Here is a 15,530-nt window from a genome sequence, read left to right on the forward strand (position 1 = left end):
ATTGAAAGTAAAAAACAAATCAAAACATGAAAATCAATATCAGGTCATAAAAATGAACAGAATATGATAACAGGGAAAATGACTTGAATAATAATAATTGCAGCGTGAGAGCATGGTAGCTAGAATTATAAAAATAGTGAAAAATTTTGCATTACATTTCTCCATTAAAAATGAAAAGAATATCTAAGTTGATCATTTGTACTTTGTAGAATGAAGATGAGGGTTTAATCATGAAAAATAAGGAAATAATAGACAAAATAAACAGATCTTTCCATCAATTCGTTGAATTTATCTCACATCTCCTTGACTGTACTTGTTTTTATCACCTCACTTCGTCCTATTCCTTGGGCAAATCTTGAATTTTGCAGTCTAAGTCCAGCATTAGTCATGCACATTTCTGTCGTTTTCATTCAGGGCAGCTCAACTTTTCACACTTGATCTTGTACTTTGTAATTTTTTCTGTGTTTTTGTGGAAGTGGAACAGTGAATCTTAAGGGGTGATCTGATAAGAAATTCTAAACCACATCAGAAAAGTGAGAGAGAATAACAATCAAATAGAAATTTATTTTCTGATTCATTATACATAGTCCCTATGGAAAATAAATGCAGCTACGATGTTTGAATAGTGTGTTCAAAAGTCTTACAATTCCATGAACCCATGCCAACAAATGCTCCCAACCATCTCATGACACTTAATCCTCATACCAACTAACTTCTGCCTCCAATCCACTTTGATGGTCCCTACCAACTCCATTCCAACTCATGACTCAGTAGATACTTCATGCAGAAAAAAGAAGACTATATTTAAAATGGCATATGCGGGACTGCTGCTAAAGACGCCGATTCAAAAATCTTAATTTGGAAATAAACTCCAGTTTATACGACTCTATAAAATTGTCAGTCAAACAGACTATTATGTTATCAATAACTGAGGCTTTTAATACATCAATTAGGAAATCGTAGAAAAATTATCTTCTTATAACCACATAAATATGTCAATTATTAAATTTGGTCTTCTCGCAATCTATCAAAACAAAAATCCACTGAGATAATCCTTTTACGAGTCTTGATGCTCAGCTAAGCTGGTTCTGTTTTAGGAAATGAGCAAGAGTCCCATTTTATTAATGATGTTAACCTTTTTTCAGGGCAGAATAGAAAATGAGACAAAAAAATGATTAAAAAAACAAGAAAATTGAAACATCTGTAACTCTTGTTTGGGATAATAGTATATATTAATTTCAATACTGGCATCAAATGAGCAGGAACATCTTATTAAGTTGTAACTTTAAACATCACATGTCAAAATGAAACTTATTAATTGGAATGGGACCTCATGATTCAATGGGTGTATGGCTGACGGAGAGAGAACTGTATATGAGACGATATCCACTTGATGATTGATCACTCTTGGGACAACATTCTGCATAAATTATGCAGCTATTAATATTAGTATAGACATGTTATAAATACATTATTTGAACAATTGCAATGATACTTAAGAACAGATTTATTATGCCAATGTTGTTTGAGAGATGTTCTCAATATGCTGTGGAGCATATTAATGTCCACAATAATGCACAGTATATTTTAATGTGTTGCCAATACATCAAAAATCAAATGCATTCTAAAATTGTATTAATAGTTTGTGAAATTTCTGTAAACAGCTCCATGCATTTCAAAATGTTTGTGAATGCCTTTATCAAATCAGGCTGATATGTTTAAAATGCTTGCATTGAAAGGGTAATCCTCACTTTCATAAGTAAGGCAATCCTCATGCACAAGGAACTAATAAAGCAAGAGTATTCTCAGTTGACTTCAGAAATCAAGTACACAGAAATGGGACCATCTATATAACTGGATAGCATCGTTAAAATTAATCAAATCAATCTGAAAATGGATGCATAATGAACAAATGCATGTGGCTCCCTTGTCCATTTCACAACATGCTTTGCTGTAGTTCTAATTTATTCCCAATGTTTGTGACTTTTTTCTCCAAATAAAAAGCTACTTATGTTATCTCCTTACATCCGTTTGCACTAGAAGATCAGATATCAAAGAAGAAAGTAACCTATCATAAGCCTGTGCCCATACCTTTTTGCATTTTCTAAATCCATCACTCTATTTTCACTGAGGGCATGATGCCATCAATCCAGTGATCAGACTGGAAGCAATGACAGTCTGCCCTTGTCTGCAGGCAAGCAAAGAGAGTTCCCAAGTGCATCATCAAAACCCCTTGCTCAGTGACCCAAAGCCCATTCCCAGCTGCAAAATAGACAGTAGGTTAACTGCTTTCCTGGGCAAGCTGTGAATCATCCAAACCAATTCACCAGCTGAGGATCATTCACAGAGGAAATCATTCATTGTCAGTTATTAACCTACTGAGTACCGGATTATTATTTTGATGCTTACTCTGTCAAACACCATTACACTCTCATCAAAAGCTTTAAGTGTTGTAACCATGACCTTCTCCTCAAAATGTATTTTGAACAACGTTCTTCCAAATGTGTACCTTTATAGCCATCATTCAAATGGTGCAATATTATAGATATTTATTGTTTGCCAATAAAAATAGCATGATTTTAGTCAAAAAATCCCAGGAGCAGATTGGATTAGCTACCACTGGGTAGCCAAGACATAGGGTGGGCTGTTCAGAAGACAGCTCTTTGTTCGCAAGTACTATATTCCAGTTATTCTATGAAATGTTAAGTCCTCCAGCACTGATTCCTCTCAACCTATCACATCTACTCTTTCTGTCATTGTCATGTTCCTCATCCTCTCATAGCACTTCACCCACTCCATTGCTGCTTTTAATCACTATGACACCCTTATGCCAGTTCATGCAAATATATGATCACCCATCTTCTTTTGCCCTTACATCCTCCATGTCAACTCACCCAATATCCATCATTGGCAAATCTTAGGAGCTATGTTCAGATAGAACAAAATAAAGGTCTAAAATTGTAACACATCCTTAACTGTTTTAACAAATCCTATTCATGGAATCCATTCAAAGCTTCTCAACTCCCTCACATCATTCATTGTTTTTTAAACTTTATTTTCTTATAAAATCAGGCTTCTGTTCCTAATATAATGTCAAAGGTAGAAAACCCTTAATATGCACTGTGATCTGTCAATGAAACTATGAGTTATGAATCCCTTTGCTGAGATTATTAATACTCTTAGAAATCTGCAAAACATTAATAAAGCGCCTTTAATAAAATATCAAACTTACATTGCAAGTGCACCAGACCTTTTGACGGTCATGCTGACATTTGCTGTTTTTTTCATGTTTAAATGGATAGGCATTTAAATACCTCATCTCATGGCTGTTATGCAGACTTTGTCCACTGTGAAGAAGATTTCCTTCTGACTCACATGCTGCAGTTTGAGGCTTAAATTGCAGCCAAACTATATTTGAACTCAGCACTAAGTTCAAAGAGTAGAGGAGATAGCGACGAGAGCCCAGCTGAGTTTGGGTTTCCCTCAAGGTAAATGGATGAACACCCACCATCCCCCCTAGCCATCTCTCATCCACTGCAGTCCTCCCATGCTTCACCAAGTCTTATTCTTCTTTGTTCTGTTGTTCCCCTTAACAATCATTGTCCGTTCCGTATCCCACCCTATGCCTCCAATCTGCCGAACTGACTTTTGCAATTCTCCACCACAGCAGTCATCTCTGATAGTCCCCTTGACAGTCAGTGAACAGATCATCAGGCAGCAGATTTCTGATACATATCTGTGCAGCTTCCTGACTGGCTTACCGTGAACATAACACTGCTCATGCTGGGCTCAGTAAAAGAAATGTGACGCTTCTCCACATTCTCTATGGCAACATCTTGAATGTTCCTTTGCACAAGCTTGAATTCAATCCTGCTAACACAAGAAAGTAGACTTGGACTACAGTGTATCAAAAGAATGGGGAGGTAATTTATGGGGAGGCAATAGCCTTGTGATATTATCACTTGAGTATTATTCCAAAAACTCAGCTAATACCCTTGGGAATGGGTTCAAATCACATCACAGCAGCTGGTGGAATTTGTATTCGATAATAGCCTGGAATTAACAATCTACTGATGAATGATCCTGAATCCATGGTCAGTTGTAAGAAAAACCCATCTGGTTTGTTTATTCTTCAGGTACACTAAAGGAAAGGACTTTTTCTTTATATTTGAAGCTTGGACCATGTATAAAAGCTGAACAAAGTTAAACGTATTGGTCTTCAATCGTTGTTTCCTCTTCATAAAATTATAAAACTATTTCCACATTTAATTTTCAAACTCTTGCCACTCATCGCATGCTGTTATTTCACCTTAATTATACAGTTTAATTTGTGGCAATGTTCAACATATTTGCATTTGCACCCAGGTGGGCACTAAGATTTTCCTACAAGAAGCAAATATTTTAATGTCAGTGTGAAAGCATCTTACCTTGAGAGAAAGAAAGTGGTCCTTAAGTCTGCTATGAGATTTCTCCTTCCTCCGCAGTGGTAGTGCAGTAACAGTGTCAATCAAAAAAGAAATCTGTCATCTATTTTAATTGACTGCAGCTGTATTTCCATGATGGTGAACATTTTACAGTCATTGTAAGTCAAATGATCTGCATTAATACTTGTACCAGAGAGTAAAATTGCTCATATTAGCTAAATTTATGATTGAAGATCTTCAGAATTTCATTTTGAATTTAATAAAATGGTAATCTGTTAGTAAGTGTCAAAGTCTGATTACTACAATGGTCACCTGGTTTAACAAACATAAGTTAGATAATATATTTCTCCCTAATCAAAATTGACTTTGACTAAGATGATGCTGAACAAATCAATCAAAAGCAGAGAATTTTGATTAAAATTGTTTGGATAATATGGTAAATCATTACAATTGTTGTACTCATATCATACTTCATGGTAAAGATTTTGACAAATAAGTGATTGAACTGGATGGGTAGAATGGGCATGGTAGGACCAGGATACTCAGTGAGAAGTTCAACTTGAAGCCTAAATCATTGCATCCTACAGGTCTCAGAGAAAAAAAAATCCAGCTTAGTTTTCTGCTTAGATCTGGGAAGGAGTGATGTCAGGAGTAATAATTTATTTAGGAGCCCATGAACCCTGTCATATCTCACAGTTAGTATGCAGTATATCTTCAAGACAGACTCATAGTATTATCATTGTAACACAGCGTATGACAAAAGGGTTTGAAGATTTTGACCTTCATCTTAACTGGGGCCATGCGAAACACAATATGGTGATGCAAGCTTGCTGCTGTTGGAAACCAAATAGTTTAATATTCGACCAGATACTGAAGTTCTTGTGAATGTGATATATTTATATAACAGAAGTTGTAATAAAGGTCTCTTGAATCTCTCAGTACTACAGTAACCATGTTTAGTTTATATATATGTGGGCGAACAAAAATGTTGCATCACCAAGTACAAATACCATGATGGAAGCAAAACCCACATCATGAGACCAAATAGACTAGTCCCTCATCATTGTTTATTACAAGATAGGGAGCTATTGGCGCTGTTGTCAATTCTGAAAGAGATGTAAAGTCAGGATGGGGGCATCCAGAGATTCCTGGCAGAGTCCAGGGGCAAACAATTATGTTTCACCAACAAGTGACTTGTAAAAATTTGTTCCTTTTTTTAAATATAAGGGAATAGGATCTGTAAGGAATCTCTTATTGTCACACAGCAGATACCAACACATTTCAGTGTTTAAACAGTAAATTACACTTCCTAACAGATCATTACCCTTAAGGAGACCATGAAGGATAGCAGGTGTTGTTGTCTTTCATGAATTTCTCTTCTGCCGTCTTGTTCTTGTTTTAGTAATGGAATAAGGCAAGCGTGAGTTGCAATCCAACATTTTCAGTTACTTACTCAGGATAAGGTATTAACTCCATTTTTTAAATCTCTGTTCTTTTCTTTAGAAATACAGTTGGTTCTGCTGTTTGTTCATGTTTCTTCAATGCGAATTAGCTATAACATGATTGAAGATTTTAGATCATTATTTGTAGAAAGCAAACTTTCTTTACCCATATCAGCTATAATACGATTCCAGTGCTGTTATTACACAATTTTCTATTATGCGGGATTACCTATGAATATAACTTTTGCGTTATTATCAGAACAGACTATATGCACTTTATTATACCTTGTTTGTTGACCACCTGACCTGACTGAGTTCATCATCTGTACTCTTGCTCCTTTGGACACACACTTTTCATATTTGCCTTTGCTCCAAATCATATTTTCATAATGGAACCTTGCTTTTGCATTGTTTTTAACTGGTGATTTCCTGGCCTAGCATTAAGGTTTAGCTCTTACCTTCTTAACTTTGCACTTTGTCTGAAATTAGGTCTATCAGTTCCAAGGCTTGACAGTCATTACATCAGCACTAATAAGAGCTGTGCAAGGGAACCCTGTGGGATCTACATTGAAGGAATTGTTGAGGGAAGTAGGATGCTCACTACAGCATTCTTATATGCATGTGCTTAACTAATAGAGTGTTGCCCTTTATTGCGAAAGGATTTGTGTACAGGAGTAGAGAAGCCTCGCTTTAATTGTATAAATACTTGATTAGATCGCACCAGGTGTACTATGTACAGGTTTGGTCTCCTTACCTCAAAAAGGTTCAAGAGATTTGTTTCCATGATGGCAGGACTGTCTTTTGAAGAGATATTTAGCAAGTGTACCTGTATTCTCTAGAGTTTTGAAGAATGAGAGTTACCCTCATTGAAACCTACAAAAGAGACATAGATTAGGTAGGTGCAGATAAGATGTGTTTCCTGTTTGGAAAGTCCAGAACTGGGGTCAACACTTCAAAAATAGTGGGATACCATTTATGTCTGAGGTAAGGAGAAATTCTTTACTAAGCAAATTGTGAACATTTGGAATCCTCTACCCCAGCGGACTGTGGAAGCTCAGTCTTTAAGTATGATTAAGATAGTGATTGATAAATTTATGATTACCAATAGCGTACAAGGCTATGTGAAAAGTAAAAGGTATTGGAGGGTTTGGTGAACCATGATCATACTGAATGGCATAATGCTGAACAGTCTACTCTTGTTCTTATGTTCCCATTTATCCTGAAGCAAATTAGATCACCAACTTATCTTCTTTGGCATTGCTCATGCATTTGTCATGCTTAATCTTCAAGGAAAACAACTGAATCAATTATTCTCTTAATTTAGTTTAGTCAGTTCTGACTTTCAGACATAACAATGCATCTGTGTTAATAAGATACAAAACATTTATTTAATTGATATTTTGGTTGTATTTTAAACTTTAAATGTTTGCTCCTTCAATTTACTTAGTTAAATCCTAAGTTTTAAATTTTTTACTTAATGTAACATTGTTAAACCTGAATTAATGCAGAAATTTCGTAATTTGCTTTAAAGTTCTGAGATCTGATTAAGCGTACAATATGAAATTACTGGGGAGTTAGAGTGCAACTATGGTTTGGACCGGGCAATGGTAGGAGAGTTGGAATTTCACTACTATATTTCAAAACATCATAAATCTTTCAGAAAAAAATATACTGCATTGTAACAAGACAATAAAAGCTTATTTTCCCTTTATTGACTTGTATTGAAGCAAGGAAATAATAATTAGGGACTGATAATATCACTGAGAATTACAAAAGACAAGGCACAAAAGTTGTGAAGCAAGGAATGTCACCTTGGGGCCATAATGGATGAATCAGCCGAGCAGAAAAAGGTGTTAATTTTCAAAAAGTAGGACCAAGCAGACAGACCTGTCCAGATCATTTATCTTACTTGATAAAGCATTAAACAATGGAATAAATTATAGGGTGTTCCCCAAATTAGTATCTGTTTAACCATAACTTAATAAATAATCATTATTTAAAAGAGAAATACCTTATCTCAGCTATATCATTATTTCATAGAGATGCTTTATATAGCCTGAAAAAAAAGGCCTCCATTCTGGCATATTTATTGTTGTGTGTCATCCAGGATAGTTGCAGACACTTGTCCGTGAAAGGAACTTGACAAGAGTCTAAGAAATTTTCAGAGAAATTCTCTTTTTGTGTGTGTTATTAACTACATGAAGGGCTCTTGCCTGAAACATTGATTTTCCTGCTCCTTTGATGTTGCCTGATCTGCTGTGCTTTTCCAGCACCACACTCTCTACTCTTGACTGCAGCATCTGCAGTCCTCACTGTTGCCTATGTGCATTCTAGCTGAGCAAAAGTTCTGAGCTCTGCTATCTTCTTCTTGACTTTCCACATAATTGTGTGATTATAACATAAACATTGACATAATGTCCGAACTACAAGCTCAATAATTGACAGGGGAGTGGTACTGGTTAGCACTTCTGCCTCACAGCCATGGGTAACTATCTGTGCGGAGTTTGCCCATTCTCCCCCTGTCTATGTGGGTTTCCTCTGCATGCTCCGGTTTCCTCCCACAGCCTAAAGATGTGCAGCTTAGGTTGATTGGGTATGTAAAATTGCCCATAGTGTCCAGGGATGTGTAGATTAGGTGGATTAGCCATAGGAAATGCCAGATTACAGAGATAGAGTAGGGAGGTGAGTCTGGGTGTGGTGCTCTTTGGAGACTCGGTGTGGACTGTTGGGCCGATTGGCCTGTTTCCACACTGTAGGAATTCTGTGAAATTTTATCCTATATTCCTTTCCTTCACCAAGTCTTTGCCTCCAGACAATATATGCATCTCCCTCTGTATCTGCCAAAAATCTCTGTTTTTGGATAAGAATAATCTTTTCAGTGTTTTTTCACATCTCCCAATCTTGTCCAACATTCTCTTTGAGATTATTAAGGATCTGCATTTTCTGAATTGACATTAATTCTTTTCAAGTCATTGGTGGAACTTTTTCAGGCTCTGAGCAAGATATATGACAGAATAGGATGACGTATTTGGAAAGTTTCATTTTGATGTTGCAGTTGATTAAAAAGTTTGAGGTTCTTTCTGGTTTTTGTGAATGAGAATAAGTGCTATAGTGTGGATGAACTAAAAGACCATGATATTCTGGTAGCTAAGTAGGGTGGAAGAAAAATGAATGCACTGATTGCAAGGAACAGTTTTATGTGGAGCATAGATACTGCTGTGTATATCCAAGGGTGACTCCAGGAAGCTATGTTGCCTACTCAGTGCTAGAGTTTAGGACATATAAGCAGGGCTCTGAGTGGGAGGTGGAGAATCTAGTTGTCACGATTCATATAAATACCAACAATAGCCAAGGCATGGAATGAAAAGTTGGACACCAAATTGAAGAGCAGAGCCTTGAAAGTAATAATCTGTGGATTATTGATGGAGGTCAGACACAGATGTAGGCAACTGCAGAATTTACATTGTAGGATAACATGCCAATCCTTCTATTCATTCAGTCCAATAACATTTTTCTGCCAAGCCAATTCAACACATTAGAAGCCATGAGATCTTTCACAGTGTCAGAAAAATGGAATAGCCACCTGAAGGTGAGGTCATAGTGAGAGACCAAAGGTGAGGGTGGGGGCAATTGGTTGCTGCTTTCATTGAAAGAGATGGTGAAATCTACCCTGTTATGCTTCGTAGGTTTTTTTTTATATATGTGCACCTTACAGGATTTTTCTACACGAATTAACTTGTTTCAGCACTATGTAACCACCCTGCAAACTGAATCAAATGGCTGAAAAATCAATCATGGTGAAGTAAATTCCTGAGTGCATTCTCGTTCCATTTCTATTAAAGTATCTGATGGAGGAGGAAGATTACAGTTACGGTTGACTGCCTTTCCCTGAAACAATGTTGAGTATCCTGAAGCTTCAAATATTATTAGTATATGCTTAAGCAAAGCTGAAGTCTAACTCCAGGCAATATTGATTTTGTTCTGCATCCCTCATTTCTGGTTGTCCAGGGGTGTATCTCTTTCAGACACCAATACTTAACAGATTTTAAGATTGCTTAGGTCATTGTATAATTGCTTCAAAGTAGAATTATGACCAGATTTGTGTTCAGTAGCAGTGCTGTTGACGTGAAATCATTTTACGTTATTTAAACTGACAATTCAGTTGATGTTTGTATTTGGTTCTTATTCCAGTGGATCATTAGTATTTAGTTACTCAAAGTCTTAAAATGTTTTCAGTTGAACTTATTATACATTACCAGTAATGTGACCAAAATTACAATTTCATAAAGCAAGTGCTTCAGATTTATGTTTGTCTATAAATAAAACTGATCAATATTTTATTCAAAATCCGAACTATAGTCGGATGAACACACTAGTCTATAAATTTAGTTTCATTCATTTCTCAGCTTGCAGTAGATACAGGAAATGGTCTCTGTCTGAATTAGGGCTCAGACCCTAATCAAACCTATGAGAGGGTGTGCATCATTAAACTTATGAGTGAGTGTGTATCAAGTGTGCTGGGAGTTTGGATGAAAGGGGATCATTGGGAGAATGAGTGAAGGATGGTTAAAATAGTGCTGGCCAAAGATTAGGGTATGAGGAAACAATCACTGTGGAGTGGGGTGAGTTATTAAACTGGAAAGAAGATCGGTGGTTTCAGGTGAGAAACACTGGCTGCTGAAAATGGCTGACTTAAAGACTTGCATGAGCTTTTCCTCAAAAGTCTACCCTTGCATGTGCGTATGTGCAGATTGTATTGATAGGAGTGCCGACTGACCATTCCATGTAGAGACCAAGTCCCAGTATTACACAAAGGGCATACTCCATTATGTTGTTCAGCACGATCACTGTACTATATGGGACAGGTTCAGAACAGTTCTAGCAGCTATAAAATAGGCATCTTTGAGATTTTGAGCGATTACTGCAGTAGAACTACATTCAACCATAAGCTGTTATTTATTACCTGGCATTTCCTTCACCCTTCTGTTATCACCAATCCTAGTTCAAGGAAGAGGTTGGGGGCATATTTCAAGAGCTGAGCTAGAAAATCTAAAGATGAAATGCCGATCTGGAAAAGTAGCAATGTTGGCCTTCACATTAATTTGACCTGTGGAGTCAATCAATAAACCAAAACTCTGTAGTACTACTAGTCAACAGCAGCCTGACATTGCCATACTCAGGGAATCATAGAACTGCCCTTAGACATTCAATGGCATTTCCATCACTGAATTCCCCATGAACAACTTTTTGGGTGTTAACATTGACCAAAACCTCAGTTGGACTCAACATATGAACACAGCAACTAGAGCTATTCAGGGGTTAGAAATACTGTAGCAAGTAATTCACCCCCTGTCTCCCCAAGGACTGTCCATAATCTACAAGTCAGAAATGAAGAAATTTGTCAAAGATCCTTTGACAGTTCCTTCCAAAACCTCAACTATTTCTTTTTAGAAGGACATGGGTACACGACCACGTTCAAGTTCCCGTCCAAATCATTCACCAATCTGACTTGAAAATATGACATCATTCCTTCATTGTCACTGGATCAAAATCCTGGAATTCTCTCCCTCAGAGTATTGTGGGTCTACCTACATAAAATAGGAAGACCACTCACCACCACCTTCTCAAGGGCAAACAGAGATGGGCACTAAATGTTGACCATCCAGTGAAGCACACATTCCATGAGTAAATTAAGAGAAAAACAAAATACTGTGAGCATACTGACTCTGTATTGTGGAGGTGCCAGTATTGAACAAGGTCAAAAATTACACAACACCAGGTAGTAGTCCAACAGTTTTATTTCAAGATCTGGATTTTCAGAGCTCTGCTCCTTCCTCATTGACTCCACAAGAGAATAAAAATATTCAGCTAAATGAATAGTGGTGAACCACAAAACAAGTACCCAGGAAAAAACTCTCACAAAATGCCTAATTTTAGTGATAGCAGAATGCAGTACATCAGTGCAAAGAACGAAGCTGAAGCATTTGAAAGCGTCTTCAGCCAGGAGTGCTACGTGGATGATCCATCTTTGCCTCCCAAGAGTTCTCCATCATCAGTGAATCCAGTCTCCAACCAAATCAATGCATTCTATATATCGCAAAGTGAAAGTTCCATATACAGCAAAATCTGTGGCTCCCAATAACATATACTGTGGTCCGAAGGTTTTCCGTACTGCAAGCTGGATCCATGGCCAACCTACTCCAGTACAGCCACAGCACTGAGGAAGCTGACTTGAGGTTAAGGTTCATGAAAACCAAGAGATAAGCCTCTTTCCAAAGGAAACAAGCAATTGTCTTAAAGAACAAAATATTAAGCAATGATGAAAGACATCACACACTTAGGATGTTTCAGGCTCAAACTGATAAATAACTGAAGACTGGACAGTGTCAAGGTTGTAATACTTTATTGCAGTATTCTGTAATATACTTTGCTTCAAAAAGAACAGTTGGGTATATCCTGTTGTTGGGATTGCTTTTGGTTATTCATATCCAGAGTAAACCCAACAGACCAAGAACAGTAGGAATAAAAGCCTAAGCACAATGTAGATTTCCTGTATTATGGCCTTATTCCAGAGATAAGAAGTTTTTCCAGAACAATGTCAGTGGTTGGCTTTCTTCAAAATATCCTTCCCTGTTTTCTAACTATTTTGCTTCACATGTCATCTTCCTTTGTTTTGCCCAGTGTTTAATATTTCTTCTGCTATTATATTTCTGACATGGCAACATGACTGTGATAAACTGGTTCTTTCGAGATAAATTGAGCTACCCTGTTGATTAAATAGAAAAGAGAAGATATAAAGGACTGCATTATAAATATTGAATTTTCTTTCTCTGAATTCAGCAGAGTAGAAAACATTAGCAACACAAATTTGCTTTATGTCTTGAAATCACAGCAGCTTGTTATTTGCATGTCATTCCTTAGGTTTGAATTTGCTTATTTTAGCTCTGTTGCTTGTCAGTACATTTATCAGTGAAATATTGCTGGAAATTGTAGCATTATCAAATAAAAATATGATTGAATTTGTTTTTTAAAAAACTGGTTGAACATGAAAGTTGTACTAATTTTGGACCTCCGAGTTTTAATTTGTTCTGAAACGAAAATAATCTTCCAGTTTAGAGTTTACAATTTGCTCTTGTTTGTCAGCACCTTCCTGTCAAAGTAATTGTTTCAAAGGTGTTAATGGGGGCCATGTTTTAATTTCAGTCTTAAAAAGTATTTTTATTGAATTTATCGCTAATTCATAAACCTTTTATTTTTAATGAAAACTAAAAACAAAAGTGCCTCCAGGACTGAAGGAGGGTAATGATGATGTCAGAATATCTTGCTGAGTGGCATTATATTCATCTTTCAGTGGTTTATTGTGCAGTAACATGACTAAGAGTCCTGTCTTCAGTAAAAAAAAAACAGAAACATAAAATTAGCTCGACAAATATTTGCATAATGACATTTAGGGGCACTTACAGAGGGAAAATGAATCATCTCATGTAAATTGGCAGAATATCAGCTGCCATTCAAAAAATATAAAATCAGCCCCTGCTGCTTGTATGCAAAGTCCTTGGCTAACATTACACAACTCATGCGGAATTGAGATATGAGTAGATAAGCATCCAGTACAGAATTCAATTCCCTGCTCTCCACTTCGGAATAAGTTCAGAATTAGAACAGAACTGCAGTTCAGTTGGCAGGGCAGGATTAGCTTTTTCTCCCACATGCCAACCAAGCTTCAGTGAGTGGGGTGGAGCATGGCCTTCTTGCTGAAGGTCAATTAAAGCCTTTTAGGAACCATGGAAATGTCTCATTTTGTCACTTCCATCAGAAATGGAACCATTCACTGATTATTGAAGAATGTTCATGATCATTTTTGACTGTGAGATACTGAAAAAATTCTTATCCAAATGGATCATTACCTGGACAACATCAAATCATGATTGATAAGTGACAAATAACATTCATGCAACAAATGTACCAGGCAAAGATTATCTCTCGCAAGCAATAATCTAAACATCTCCCTTTTGAAATTTAAAGGCCTTAGTATCTCTAAATCTACACTGTCAACATCCTGAAGGTTACTATTGACCAGAAGATGTAAAGATAAAGTTGCCACAGTCCCAGCAGATCATTGAGTGACTCTGCCTTCAGACAGAGATGACTGGTGGTGGTAACTTGTGGGTCATCAAAACTCAAGCAAGGGGTGAGGGTGAGAAGGTGGATTTCCTTGATAATCACAGCCATCATTGAATGGGAATTGAATCTGTGCTGTTGGCAACACTCTGCATTGCAAACCAGCTGTCCAGCTAGAATTTCTACTGAGTCAGACAAATAAATAGTATGGCTACAAGAGCAGGTCAGTGATTCGGAGTCCTGATGATTCCACTTTGAGTCTGGTTGCCTTCTCGTTGCATTTAGTCTCCTGGCGAGAAGCAATATGAGATTCCAACTGTTCTCTAGTGGGTGATACCACAGTCACACCATTATAATTCCTCTTATAAATTTAACCTGCGTGTATTTGCTCAAATGTTGTAATTCACATAACTCATGACAAAGTTTGAACAATGTCCTCAGTCTTGTTGGTTTTCAGAGGAAACTGACAGCAGAACCATTTTAAACCAATAAAGAAATATTTGCGGTAATATTTGGTTTTGTCCATGAATATAAAGTTATTTCATATTTGATTGGATATGAGTAGTATAGATAAAATGTTGTTGGAGATAAATACAAAATATAGTTTATTGTATTTCCTAAATTGAAAACATGCACTGTCAAAAATATTTGATTTGCAAGTCAGAGTGTCTATACACAAGCCAGACTGGGTTCTAAGATTAAGTGATTTTTTTTTTGTTTCAAGTACTTGCAGGATTTTTTATTTTGAAGTTAAAATTTTCCTTAAATAACAGACTTATTCTTCACCTGCATGTTCCCTAACTTCGGAAGATATTCTAGCTTAATTGGCAATATAAAAACATACACTGAGCACTGGCACTACAGTTGCCAAGATGTGATGTCATGTAAAACTGCAAAATCTGCAATGACTCACTTGACCCACTTTGAAAAAATAAAATTGCCGCTTTCTTTCAACTTCTCATTGTGAAGGTTTCCAGCATCACAACAAGAGTTAGTTAGATCAGATAAACCTAAAGTATTGAATATTCTGTCATCTGCCTGTTTTGGTACTTGTTTTTTTTTGGAGGATTCCCAGAAGCTTGCAGGTGTGAACACCAATCAATGCCAGGTTATGAAAACTCTCTAAAAAAAATGACTGAGTAAACTGCCCTTTGCAAGAGAAGCACACATAAAAAAAGGAAAGAAAAGCTGAGCTGCTTGGGGATTCATTCCACTCCTTTTGTTAAAATGCAATTTGACAATTCAACCAGTACATTTCCCTGGGTACTAAAATTTCTGGGCTGGTATAGGTGAGAAAATGACATGAGTCCTCAGTTGTCTCACAGTTTACCTAAATGGAAGGAAGGGATATTCGCCATTGTACAAGATGCCTGACATATCAAGTAGGGCTGAGCATGGTAAGAAATAAAGAAGATCAAGATGATAAGCAGACTTTAAAATAAGAATTCTAATTGTGATCGGCAACTGGGAACTAATAGAGACCAGACAGCATGGGATGATGGGTTATCAAATTTGGTATGGGATAGAATTAAAAAGGCAGAGG

Source organism: Hemiscyllium ocellatum, chromosome 12 (assembly GCF_020745735.1).
Source record: "Hemiscyllium ocellatum isolate sHemOce1 chromosome 12, sHemOce1.pat.X.cur, whole genome shotgun sequence".
In the NCBI taxonomy this organism is placed as follows: Eukaryota; Metazoa; Chordata; class Chondrichthyes; order Orectolobiformes; family Hemiscylliidae; genus Hemiscyllium; species Hemiscyllium ocellatum.